This window comes from Alexandromys fortis, unplaced genomic scaffold (assembly GCF_014885135.2).
Source record: "Alexandromys fortis isolate MF-2015 unplaced genomic scaffold, M_Fortis_MF-2015_v1.1 scaffold_192, whole genome shotgun sequence".
Lineage (NCBI taxonomy): Eukaryota > Metazoa > Chordata > Mammalia > Rodentia > Cricetidae > Alexandromys > Alexandromys fortis.
Window position 1 is genome coordinate 2,361,899 of NW_026068071.1, and position 13,401 is coordinate 2,375,299.

General features: G+C 37.8%; 1 protein-coding gene across 6 annotated transcripts in view; it reads left to right on the forward strand.

Annotated features, from left to right (window-relative positions):
- The window catches only part of Mid1 (midline 1), a 341,636-nt gene that overhangs the window by 130,142 nt on the left and 198,093 nt on the right, over nucleotides 1-13,401 (forward strand). The gene's annotated exons all lie outside the window — the stretch shown is intronic.

Genomic DNA, 13,401 nt, shown 5'->3' on the forward strand with positions numbered 1-13,401 from the left:
AGGTAGCACACCCCTTCAGCACATCATCCAGCTTTATTTGGCAGCTAATGGGATTCCCTAATTCCACTCTGTTATTTGGAAGTTGATTTTGTTGTTTGTATAAAGATGCAAATATACATTATTTACATGCCTTGTAAATACTGTTTAAATGCATGGATACACATATACCAAGCCTAAAGAGTTCACAAATGCATTTATTTTGTTTGCCCCCCCCAAGTGTCCCATAAGCAATACACTGAGGGGTATATTCAAAAATTGAGGGTGTGTATAGAGAAGCAGTGGCAGATCAGCTGGTCTAGAAGTCTCTCCTAGTTGCTGCAACCATATTCCTAAAATCCATCTCTGCCCCTCCCCCACCTTTACGAACAGCATGATAATCTTTGTTGCTGATTCTATGAGAAACTTTTCCTGCTGCCGAATGAAGGGGGCTTCCTCCCTTTCTCCCTGCTTGGTAAAATCAAACTAAACCCTTGCTGTATGAAGTGGTCTGGTGGTAAGTATTCATTTTGTAATGTTTGTGTGCAATGCAGTTAATGGTCATTCTGGTTGACTTTGCTCATCTGAAAATACTGATCAAGTAAAACGATCCCTCCACTAATTCCACAGCTCCACAACTTTGGCTTTAGTTGGAAACTAGGCCCATAGAATTTTTTTCTGCATAAATTGCAGTCATAAGATGACCTGATTATGAAAGTACTCAAAATTGAAAATCTGTGTCATTTATTTGACCACACTCAGGGGTTTTTAAAAGTATATATCTAAATAATTTTCTCTACACACGTGAATGTGAAAACTCAAAAGTATGGTCTCTTTAAAATGAGCTAATGCTTTGCTGACAAGTAAGTCAATTTCCTTTCAGTTTTAGGTTTTCACTCTTTTATCAGCTAAAACTGTTAGTTCAACTAAACAGTCTTATCTTCCACCGGTTAGGAGTTGTTTGCAGAACTTTGGCAGTTAATTGGGGGGAGGGGTGGAGCGTGAGATAACAGTAAATCTATCTGTGGACTGTGAGGGTGCCTGGGAGGTTTGCAGGTTTTGATCAATGTCGTTCACTATTCTCTGCCTCCTGCTCATTCTACTCTGAAAGACTATTTACTTTCATCATATTTGAGCCTGAGAGCATGGAGCTTATTAGAATTGATTTTCTTTCCAGGTTGATATTTTAAAATACTTTGGCTGGCCATTTTTCACTCGGGCCTTCTGAGATTCTTATTCATCTGGCATGTATTGAGTGTCTGTTGTCACCAAGGCAACCCTTGTTTGCTGTGAGACTTGAAGACATTGTTTTGGTGGGGCCGGGGGGGGGGGGGGGGGGGGGGGGGGGGGGGGGGGGGGGGGGGGGGGGGGGGGGGGGGGGGGGGGGGGGCGGGGGGGGGGGTAGGGCTGAGTGCGGAGATAGCTAAGTCTAGGAGCAGAAAGACCATCTTTTGATGTTCTAATCATTATTTGTCCCCTCACGTGGCTCCATTGCAGATGTGTTTTCAGTAATAACACAAAACACTAATTCTACTGAATTATTGATACATTAAACTATAATAGTGATTACTTAGAACCTAGAAGCGAGGCTGATCAATAATCTTCCAACATTGCCCAGGACCCTCTGTGTGTTGTTCTCAATGATGGGCAGTTAAATAATTTTTTTTAAAAAAAAATAAGATTTCTTCTGAATTAATCTGTTCATTGCACAAGTTAGGGAAATAAAGACCATTTTTTTGGTAAATTTAATCTTAACAGCTTATACATTATTATTCTTTCTCATTTTTCTTTGCTATGTTTCTTGTTAGATGATTTTTGTTATAATGTTAGGATGTCTCCCAATAATATATATATATATACATATAATTTGTAAATATACCTATAAAAATTAGAATAATGATAGGTAAATAAATAAATGCTTCTTGGATCTACCATGTACCAGTTACTTCCCAGACTCCTTTGCAAACATGTTCCCACCTACTCTTCTCAACAACACGGAAAATTAGACACCATGCCCATTTTCAAGATAAGGGAATTTAGGCCCTGAGAATGTAAGAATGAAGTAGATTGTGCCAAGTGATTATTAAGGTAGCAGATGAGGATTCATTGCCTCTTCCACCAAACCTCTTTTGAGTTCATCTCTCACCCCTCAGGTCTTTCTACTCAGATTCAGATCCATCAGTTAATTTCGACAGCTTACTTCAGATACTCTCTTCTCTTAACCCTTTCCCTGAATTTCTTTATGAGCAGATATGTGTAACTATGGAAAAGGCAGGCCCTACACGTACTTATATATAAAAAGTGCTTTATTAAAAGATTTAGTTATTTATTATATGTACACTTTTGCTGGCATGTTTACCTCAGGCCAGAAGAGGGCACCAGATCTCATTATGGAAGGTGAGCCACCGTGTGGTTGCTGGGAATTGAACTCAGGACCTTTGGAAGAGCAGCCTGTGCTCCTAACCTTGGAACCATTTAGAGCTAAGTGTGGTGCTTCATGCACACAACTTGGAAGGCTGAGGCAGGAGATTGCCCCAAGTTTGAGACCTACAGAATGAGTTCTTTAGTCCAGCCTGAGAAAGAGTGAGAACCTGTTTTTCAAAAGCAATGGGGAAAACAACGTTTTGAACTTTCGAAGAAGAAACAGTTTTTTTTTTTTAAAAAAAAGAATCAATGTATTAGACCAGCATGTAGAGTAGAGTGCATTGGCTTTTCTTTGCTAAGAGGAATGAGAGGTTGACTTTGACTATGTGTACCCGGGATTCAACAGGTTATCTGGTGAGGGACACTAGCTCGCGTATATACTAGAATGTGTATATGTCTACTCTGTATAAAGAGCTCTATAGAGAGCTCTTTTTAACTCAGCCTCACTTTCTTCTGCCTCCAGAATATGAACAGAAGAAAGCGTGGCATTGTTGAAACCTCGAAAATGCATCCTCTGTTCGCATCTGAAGTTACTATTTTCAAAAATCAAAATCATATCAGACTATTAGAAAAACATGATTTCTAAGTGGTCTGATAATCTGGTATATTCGTAGTTGAGTCATTAACTTACCTCCACATGCTTACCTACTATCCAAATGCTTTGTATAGCAACAAATCAGCAACAATATATTCAAAAATTTTAAAAACATAAATGTATTATATTCTTGAAGGTCTGAAGCTTCAAATAGGTGTAAAATCAAGGTGAATCACCAGCATAGCAGTATTCCTTCTGGAAACTCTCAAATAAAATTTAGTTCATTTTCTCTGCCTCAGTACGCCATCAACATTCCTTCTATGGTCCAGCATGACTTTGAGACCTATTAGAGCAAACCATTTTCTTTGAGTCTTCAGCCTCCTTCCTTCCATTATAAGGATTATTACATCAAGACAACCAAGCAGATGGAAGAACCTGTCCCATTTTGATACCAAAGAGTTGATCATTTAAGTGTGTGTATCTTTGTGGGGTACATTATTTTCATTACCACACATTTTAAATGTAGGTGATATTTATTATGTGATCTTATTGACATTGGACAGCTACAGATATATTGTAAGAAGTGAAGGTGCCATGTTTCCACAGTAGAAAGTTTACTGATCGAAACTTATGAAGGTGGAGGCCAATGAAGCTTGGAGTGCAGGAAAGAAGTTAAGAGCATAACTTCTCAGAGTCTGCTGAGAACATAAGAAGGACTTTGAGAGACATTACAGATAAAGCTTTCGCAGAATAGCTGTATAGTTCAGATAATTTAGGTAAATAATGGGGAGGGAGAAGGCATGTATGATTCTAGAAGTTGTATGCATGCTGGTGTAAGAGCTGGTGATATAAAACTATCTAGAAACACCTCTTCTCTCTTCTGCCTCAAAATTCATCTGTAAAGATACTGATAGTGATAACATATTCATTCAGTGTTTCACCTTATTTCAAGTATAAGTGAATGAATCTTCATACCAATCCCCTTAGATAAGTATCTCTATTATTATCATCATATTTTCAGATTAAAAAATAGATTTGCCCTGGTTTGCAAATTACGCAAGGGGAGAGAAAGGATTTGAGGTATCATATTCTGGTTCTAGGGTCCATAGTTTTAATTCCTATGACTGACTGCCTTGTTATACTACCAGTTATAGTTTTATGCAGTTTTTTGTATGAGAATTATCTGTACATTTCCAAGATGGGAACAGAAAAATGGCAGTTACTGCTATCGTGATGAATTGAGGTATGTTGGTTTCTTTTACCTAGGAAAATTCCTCTGGGGTCCTGGTCATCAGGAGGGTGTGATTCATAGTGAAATGGAACAGTAAGATTGGACTGAAGGGAAGAGTAGAAACTTTCTACTCTCCTTGCTCTCTAAGAATTAATATCAGCACTGAAAAAAAAAACAACATATTGTACTCATGAAAAATAGACTTTTGAGAAGTAAATGCCTCCAAGATGCTCTGGGTAATTCTGAAGTTAACATGCAATCTTTTATATAAAGACATGGACAGAGCAATGGGAAGTTGAGTGGGTGGGATGTGTGGGCACTTTCTTCAATTTCTGAGTGACACGATGTGCTATATACATTTTCTAAGAATTATCCTGACAAATGTTTATATCAATGATGAAAGTCTATATAGCTAAGTTTGAATCCCCAAGGTCTTTTCCTCTGCTTTGTGTGTGCCTCAAAATACTGGATTTAACATTATAGACAGAACCCCAATTAAATATAATTTTTAAATACATCAGGAATCTTGGGATGATTTTTAATGTTCTGGTCTCTGACCTGACTCTTCTTTATTATCTTTATTATCAACTGGCTGTGAGAATCTGAGCATGACTCCGTGTAGGTGGTCCTTTATAAAAGAATCCTTGCCAAGAAAACTGAGTGTAATCTTTTTCTACATTTTTATCTTTGTCAAACTATTCTATAATCTCTTTGGAAGCTTTAATGTTAAATTATAAAACATGTGTCCCTGAGATCTATAAAAATTCCTACAGTGATTATTAGGGGAAAAAGACTCCTCCCCAAGAGATATTACTGATGATAATATGGTTTTTGTTGTTGTTCCTTATTGTTAGGTAACCAGGATTATGAGTTCGTGCCAATTAAATCGGCTTTGGATTTTTTTAATGAAAAGACTTGGCTTAACCTTTTCCATTCTTTGGGTATTTAATAAATGGTTGTTTAATATCTATTGCTATGGAGCCCACATTTGATTGTTGCTTGCCACTCTTATTAAGAAAGTAAAGAAGAGTCACATGAAATAAGCACAGTCATACTTGAACTCATTGTTTCTGCCCCGTTGGTCCAGAATCCTGGCTCCCATGCCAACTTAAGTGCTGGGGAAGGATTCCATGGTCTTTTTCATATGGATCGGCAAACCTGGAGATTTTAGCTATAGTGTCATGATCATATTTTGGGGTAGTCATATCTGTACTATCTAAACCAATATTATTATCAAGGTAGTCTTCAGCTTGACTTAATGATAAAGTTTCAAAGTCTATTTGTTCAACATTACTCTATGAAATTCTAATTTATCTGTGAGTGAGAATTTTCATCACTTTGAGGTTTACTCAGTAGTTTGTTAGCCAAGCCCTGAGAAGCTCACATTCAAGAAGATGCCTTTTCAAGCTTACCCCTGCTTACCTATGTGAGCAGAACACTTCGGGGGGAACCTTCCATTAACTTGTCCTGAAATGCATGTCAAGAAAGGGACAGAGTTGCATTGACCACTCTAGAATGTCTGACCCTCTGTTCACTACTTAGAGGAGAGTATCATTAGTTAGTTTCCAATAATGTATAACTACAAACTGATGCCTTTGGACATGGGCAAACGGCAATGAAAATGATGCTTTGGGTGATGTATTGTGTGATGTCATCATTCAGCTCATCATAGCTCGAGACTGCTGAAAACTCAAGCTTGTCCACGGAGTTTAACTGGCTGATCTCTTCCTGTGCCATAAACAAAAGCAAATAGTCTAAAACACCTTGTAATAAAAGGAAACTACCTATCTTTGTTAAGTACATGAACTTTCCCTTAATGGCAATGCTTGAAGTTGAGAACTGAGTAGCAGCAGATTGGTAGGGGAAGTTTGTTCAGATGTGTACGTACACCAGTGGGGAATGAGAGATTTCCTGGATTATCTTACATTTCTTAAAAAATAATGAAAGGAGAAACTCCACTGTTGAAACCTAAGTAAATATAGTTACCAATATACTAAAAACATCTGCAAAGAAAAATAGCTTGAGTTCTCAAAAATTACTTGAAATAGATGTCTAATGCAAAGTGTGAATACCCTTACATGGAAGCCCCACTATTATTCTTCCCTCTATATCCACACTGCAAGTATCAATTAATAGTTGCTTTTTGGATAATTTGTGTTAGGGTGTTCACCAACCAATATACAGATCTAACTCTAAATGCATTGGGACTTGGAATGACTGAAAACACAAGCTTTCCCACGGGATTTCACTTACCGATATCTTTGTTTGTGTCATATAATAGAAACAAATAGTCTAAAATATAATAAAATGAAACTTGTGAACTTTTTCTCAACTGGGATATAATATAAAGGATCAAGAAAAGCATGGAAACTGAAATGTATTTGGGACACATTAAGCATTGAAGCAAACTTTCCTAAATTTAACAAACATGATACACAAGTAGATTTATGTACTAAATATAGGTAGAGGGTCTAAAGGACAGCAATATATGTTAGAAATAAGTAAATATAAATGTAAGTTATCTCATAATGTAAGCCCTAGTAAAGATTTATTGCAAGTCTTCCAATGATGTAATAGCAACATAGACAGATATAGGCAACAATTACAAGTTTGTTTAAAATTCTGTTTGTAGATCTTTATAAACTACTTTTCGAAAGGGCAGGGCCACATAATGATGTAATAAATAGTTTCAGAGTCATTTCTGACCTGTTATGTTCATTCATTCATTGAATTTTAGAGCTGCCTTTCTCTAAAACCTCACGTAAATGCACTCTAGCTTTGGGATTGCACTTACCACTTTCTAATTTATAAATGCTATGATTTCTACATTGAGGAATAACCTCAGTCAAGAACACCGTATTTTAGTGGCTCCGTTTCCTCTGAATGTCATCGGCCTGCTGTCTTTAATTCCATTTGAATGCATGTTACCAGAAGAGTCCCTCTCTGAGTTCCTGGTGGCTAGGTTATTCTTCATGGACCAGTTCCAGTTCTTTTGGTGATAGAACTAAAAGCTCACAAGATGCTGTGTATCAGCAATGAAACAATTAGTCTTTGAGAAGCTTTGGGGAAATTTCGTAAGCAGTGAATTAATCAGTCTGATTCTGGTCCCTGTTCACAAATGCCAGTTCTCTCAAAGCTCTTCCCCTACCCACCCTTCTTCCTGGTCTTCTTATTAAAGATGTAAAATTTCATAAACCTTTAGGAAAACATTATGAAATCTCTTTTTGTGCATTACAACTGGTATTTTTTGCAGACGTGTATTTCCATAATTAAACATCCTAAAATATAAATCCCATTATTATTTGTTATGTCTAGTCAGTAATTAGACCTCAGCTGGTAGGGCAATTTCAGAACAGAGTTTACCAATTTACATACTAATCCAGCAGAGTCTGGTGGGACATGATTAGCATAGATTCAGTCAACATCTTAATTAGCCTTCATCCCAGCATGCACTCTGAGGTGCCTCACCCCACCCCCACCGAGTGGGCCTTGTTTAGCTTCTTTTTTTTCTCCAACAAATTCCCACTCTTCAAACCATCTTTTCCAGAGCTCTTTTTTGAAGGTGAAATGGTTCTGACTCAAAACGGTTGGCAAGAAAAAGGAGCTTTATGGAAAGCCCTGGAAATGGGTGAAATCTGACGATGAGAGACACAAGACCAAAGTTACAGAGTAGATTCTTGTAGAATGTGGGGCTGTACCACTCTCCCACTTCAGCTGCAGTGCCAGATAGCAAGGTCGTCTGTAAAGTCATTCCGAATCTGTGGAACTGTTGCCTATTTTTAAAGTCCATCGGAAAAAGAAATTATCTCTTCCTACCCATAAACAGGCAGCTATTGCATTATTTACCAACTACAGTGGCAGGAAATTGCTTACACCCAAGTGAAATCTTCCACACTGGGTAAAGACCTCTCTGTTCGTTCATAGACAGGTAGATGATGTTAGGAATACCTACGAAAAATTCTTCACTGAGCTGAACACCGTAATTAAATTATCTCCCCAATATTCTCTACTTTATATTAGGTGCTTCTGGCTTCCTGACTCCCTCTGGGATCCTTTTGCTTCAACCCTTTGATCTTCTTTCCGGTTTTCCTCTGAGCTCTTTCCAAGTTCTCTACACCGCTCTTTAATTGTGCACTCAGAACTAAGAAGAGAACCTTTGAAGTCGTTTGAATGGCCAGATTCTCTGAGGATAAATTCCCAATACTTTTGTGTATTTCCATATTCAATTTACTTTTGGATGTAGTGCTTTTTATTAGCTAGCTGTCTTGGCTTCTTCCTCTTCTATTAAAAAGATAATAATGTAAGTGTTCAGTTTGTGTGCCATTTCATATCCAATAAGATATTTATTTGCTCTGTAGATATTTTGTATACTATCAGAGGCATTTTGAGTTTCAATTTTATTTTTGCAAAGCTATAAAGTCCTGATATCTGATGCTAAGGTTTGAAGCCATTTGTAAACCTAGTTCTAGTATCACAGCAAAGTATTGCACTTCCCAAGGGAATGAAGACATCCAAGCACCCCTGAGAATCTCAGGAGAATATCACTTCTTGAATACCTTCAACCTATGGGCTCATTTCTTGTGTTTTCCAATTTTCTGCCATGCTACCCTCTTTCAAATTTTCTCTTAACATACTATGTTCTTTACTTATTTTGTCTTCTTTCCTCCTCCCACACATTTTTTCTCGCATTTTCATTCAGTACCTTCCAGATACCCATGCCTGCCATTTTTCTTCATCAAGAACATTGTATAATTGTAGGAGTTAATAGTAACTCAAAGAGAGACAATGGAATAAAATAAACACTCCCACACAATGTGCCTTTCTTAGTTGAAATTGGGTTACACACAGTTCACAGAGAAGGACAATTCAAAAGTATTGAGTGATGGTATTATAAAGTTTAGAGTGAGGAAGTAAAAATGGTCACTGCTGTACACAGGTCTACTAGAAACAGGTCAGGAAATACTTATATTCCTATTGTGGCTTACATCATCCAGAAAATATAAAAAAGAGGTAGTCATAGTGTTACTAGCTATGTGTGTGAATGAACCACTCAAGCCCAGTTTCCTTGATGTGTCAGGAACAAAACTCATGTTTTAATTTCAGAATAGGCCCAGCTTGCCATAAAGCTAAGATCTTTATCGATACGAACTTAAAGAATCCTTGAGATCATAGGGGTTTATCCAAATGCCGTTGGAAATTAAAATTAAAAAAGAATAATTGTTCACGTGTGAGCAAGAAACAACCGTGAGGTCTCCCACATGGATTTCTTTATAGAGAAAAACCCCTAGACTGAGTAATCCATCCAAACGCAATCGACATCTCATATCTTTAGGAGCTATTGATGAAGGATTGCATGCAAGGCTGACACTGGGAGATTCCTAGCCTGTTGTCTGATGTTGTGGGTTGCTATTTTCAAATGACTAATCAAACTGGTACATGTATTTGCTACAATGTGAGATTTAAATTTTCTTCACCATAGTAGATATAGAATTTTTTTTTTTTTTTTTTTTTTTTTTTTTTTTTTTTTTTTTTTTTTTTTTTTTTTTTTTTTTTTTTTTTTTTTTGGTTTTTCGAGACAGGGTTTCTCTGTGGTTTTGGAGCCTGTCCTGGAACTAGCTCTTGTAGACCAGGCTGGTCTCGAACTCACAGAGATCCACCTGCCTCTGCCTCCCAAGTGCTGGGATTAAAGGCCTGTGCCACCACCGCCCAGCTTAGAATTTATGAGCACATTCTGGATGTCCTTGTTTCCCATTATAATTCTGGGTGGCTTTTCTGATGAAAACAATTGCACTTATCTTCCAATTACCTGGACAGACCCAGAAGTATACGAAAGAGCCATGAAGTTTAGAAACTGTCAGTACTCATTAGAATACCTCAGGTTAAGAATAGGGAGTTTTGGAAGGCATGTAAGATGCTAGAGGCACATTGGAAACAGTCTGCACATTTTTCAGATATTTAAAAAAAACTTATCACATGAGCCACCTAGAATAAAAATAGAGGGGTTAGAGAGGTAGCTCAGTGAGTAAGAACACTTGCTGCACAAGTGCTAGGACCTGAGTTCAAATACCCAGCACCCAGGTGAAAACCCAGGCATTTCTGTGTAAACACCTGTAACCCTTTTGCTGCTAATGCCAGGACAAGAGGAAAGCTTGGTCTTACTGGCTGCCAAGCTAGTTCCACTTTCCATGGGAGACCCTGTCTCAAAGGAATCATGTGGAGAATCTTAGAAAAGACATCTGAAGGTCTTCTCTGATCTCTACATGCATGGGCATCTATACACACACATAATAATAATAATAATAATAATAATAATAATAATAATAGTAATAATAAACACTTAGATATAATAGATATCCGAGAGAAATGAAAACATTTTCTTTGGTGTGAGAAAAATTGTAGCATAATAGCTAAAAAATATCAATATCCCACATTTTCATTAACTGATGAAAGCATGAAAAAAATATAATAGTCAAGCATTGGAATACTAGCCAATCAAAAAAATCAGAGCCTACTGATAGAGGTTGTGTTATGCTACAGCATCACTTTTTTTTTTTTTTGGTTTTTCATTTATTTATTTATTTATTTATTTATTTATTTATTTATTAAAATTTTCCACCTCCTTCCACTCTCCCCACTTCCCCTCCCTCTCCAGTCCAAAGAGCAGTCAGGGTTCCCTGCCCCATGGGAAGTCCAAGGTCCTCCCCTCTCCATCCAGGTCTAGGAAGGTGAGCATCCAAACTGCCTAGGCTCCCACAAAGCCAGTTCATGCAGTAGGATCAAAACCCAGCACCATTGTTCTTGGCTTCTCAGTCAGCCCTCATTGTCAGCCACATTCAGAGAGTCCGGTTTTATCCCATGCTTATTCAGTCCCAGTCCTGCTGGCCTTGATGAGCTCCCAATAGATCAGTCCCATTGTCTTAGTGGGTGGGCGCACCCCTCGTGGTCCTGACTTCTTTGCTCATGTTCTCCCTCCATCTGCTCCTCATTTGGACCTTGGGAGCTCAGTCCAGTGCTCCAATGAGGGTCTCTGTCTCTATGTCCATCCATCGTCAGATGAAGGTTCTATGGTGATATGCAAAATATTCATCAGTGTGGCTAAGCATCACATATTTTTATGAAATTGTTTGTATGAAATGTTGAAAGACAGTATACTTAGAGCTACAGAAAGGTTAGTGTCACTGGAACAATGGATGGAAAGCAGAGAAAAATGGACTGACTGTAACAGACATGATATTATTTCTTCTCCAAGGGAGGAACTGTTCTAAAATAGGTCATAATGATGGTTATAACTCTGTGAATACATTAATAATTATTCAACAATATATGTAACTTGGTGGATTTTCTTACATATGAATTATTTGTCAACTGGGCTTTTGTTTTAGAAAGTCATAATCAGAAACAAGTGTACCTAGACTATTCACAAAACATATACAACTGTTTCAGTTTTAGAAAAAGGTAACTTCTGGACCACTCCTAAGTGTGATACTACTAGAGATATCCTAAAAGATAATGTAAATTGTATCGCCTGTGTCTGCGTTTTTCTCTTGGTTTAGTTCGTGTGCCAATGTACTGTTCACCAGCCAGTCAAGGGCTCGGAGATTGAAAGAACACACAAGAGACCTGGGTCATTTGAAAGGAGATCAGCTGAATGCTGTTTATTCAAATTTAGGGAAAACCTTAAATACCTAGCTGCTGCACAATGGGATACCCCCCAGGCAGGTGGGAAATTACCACGCCCAAGGTGGAGTCAAGAATGTCCTACAGCTAATCACCAGGATAGGCAGATGAAGCACAGGAACAAACAAGAAATGCTGGCTGGCCAGAGACTGTCCTCAAAATGAACCCCGGGAGCAAGGATAGACCCATGGGCCCTACAGTAAGTATATTTGTAACTGTAGATTAGGGGCAAGAATGACAAACCAAGATCCAGGATGAAATGTATGTTTGCAGCCCCATTCTCAACATTTTCTTGCAGTGGAAGACTTGGCCAAAGGCAAGTTCACAGAAATGTATTAGAATACAATTAGATGTGTGCTCTGATGAATTCTTAAAGATTATCATGCAAGCGCATGGAAATATTATATCATCAGTATATAATACAAAATTAAGCATATATGGACTTACTATGATAATATTAAGAGTGAACTAGATTTCTATGGTTCTACACACACACACACACACACAAACAAACATATATGGGTTGGCGTGACTACGTCACACTGATGATGCAGATGACGGGTGACTCATGCATGCGTGCAAGGGTTTAGCTAAGTCATACGTGGATGTAACCACGCATGCGCGCACATGGGTCACGCGGGGTCCTTTGTGCCCAAGGGCCTGTCCTCACTGCCTGCCTTTAGAACGCGGAAGTGCAGCCTTATCTATGGCTGAATAATTACATCCTACCTTATATTTTTAACAAAAGAAAAGAATTTTAAGAGAGGGGCATTTAGGAATAGGAGAGTGCGCACCCAAAGATAAGGAGGCTGGCTTCTCGAGGGAGTCATTCCTATACTGTGTTTCAAATATTTGAAATTTTCTTCAGATAGGGAGTGGATGAATGGGCAGCTATGGTTTTAACTATAGAGAATTTAAAAATCGAGAATTAAATGTCAGATTATGTCTTAAAATTTATAGAAATTGTAAATACTGTTTAAATAATTCCTAGAAGAACATTTTAATTAATAAAACTAAAAAGAGCTTGCTAATTGTTTACAGAATTCTATTCTGAATGGATGTGAAATTTCAGATAGACCACATTTTTACTGAGATTTTATTGTCCTAAGTTCTTTTGACTCCAGAGGCTTATTAGACAAGTTCTGGGACTAATTGTGTATGGCTATGTGGTAGTAATTCTTTGAGCTTTCCTGAGATGGTCCATTCCTATACAAGTAAGAAAAAAATGCATTTTATTATGCACCAAAATGCATTGAAAAATAACAAAACCATTTTAAAGGTTATGATCCAAGAGGTTTTGCAAAGGGAATGCAGAGTTCTTGTGTATCATCTCTGCAGTGCCCACCAGTGATAAACTCTGCCAGTGATACAATCCTTTGTAATCACAGTAAAGTGTCAAAACACAGAAAGCGACATTGACACATTATCAAAACTGCAGGTTTTCATAGTGCTGATAATTTCCTCTCAAAATTGAGCTACAAATGAGCACAGCATTTCAAATGTCAAGTCCCAGAATCCAAAGTGTTTTTACTGGGAGGATGTTTTTATTGTTCAAGTC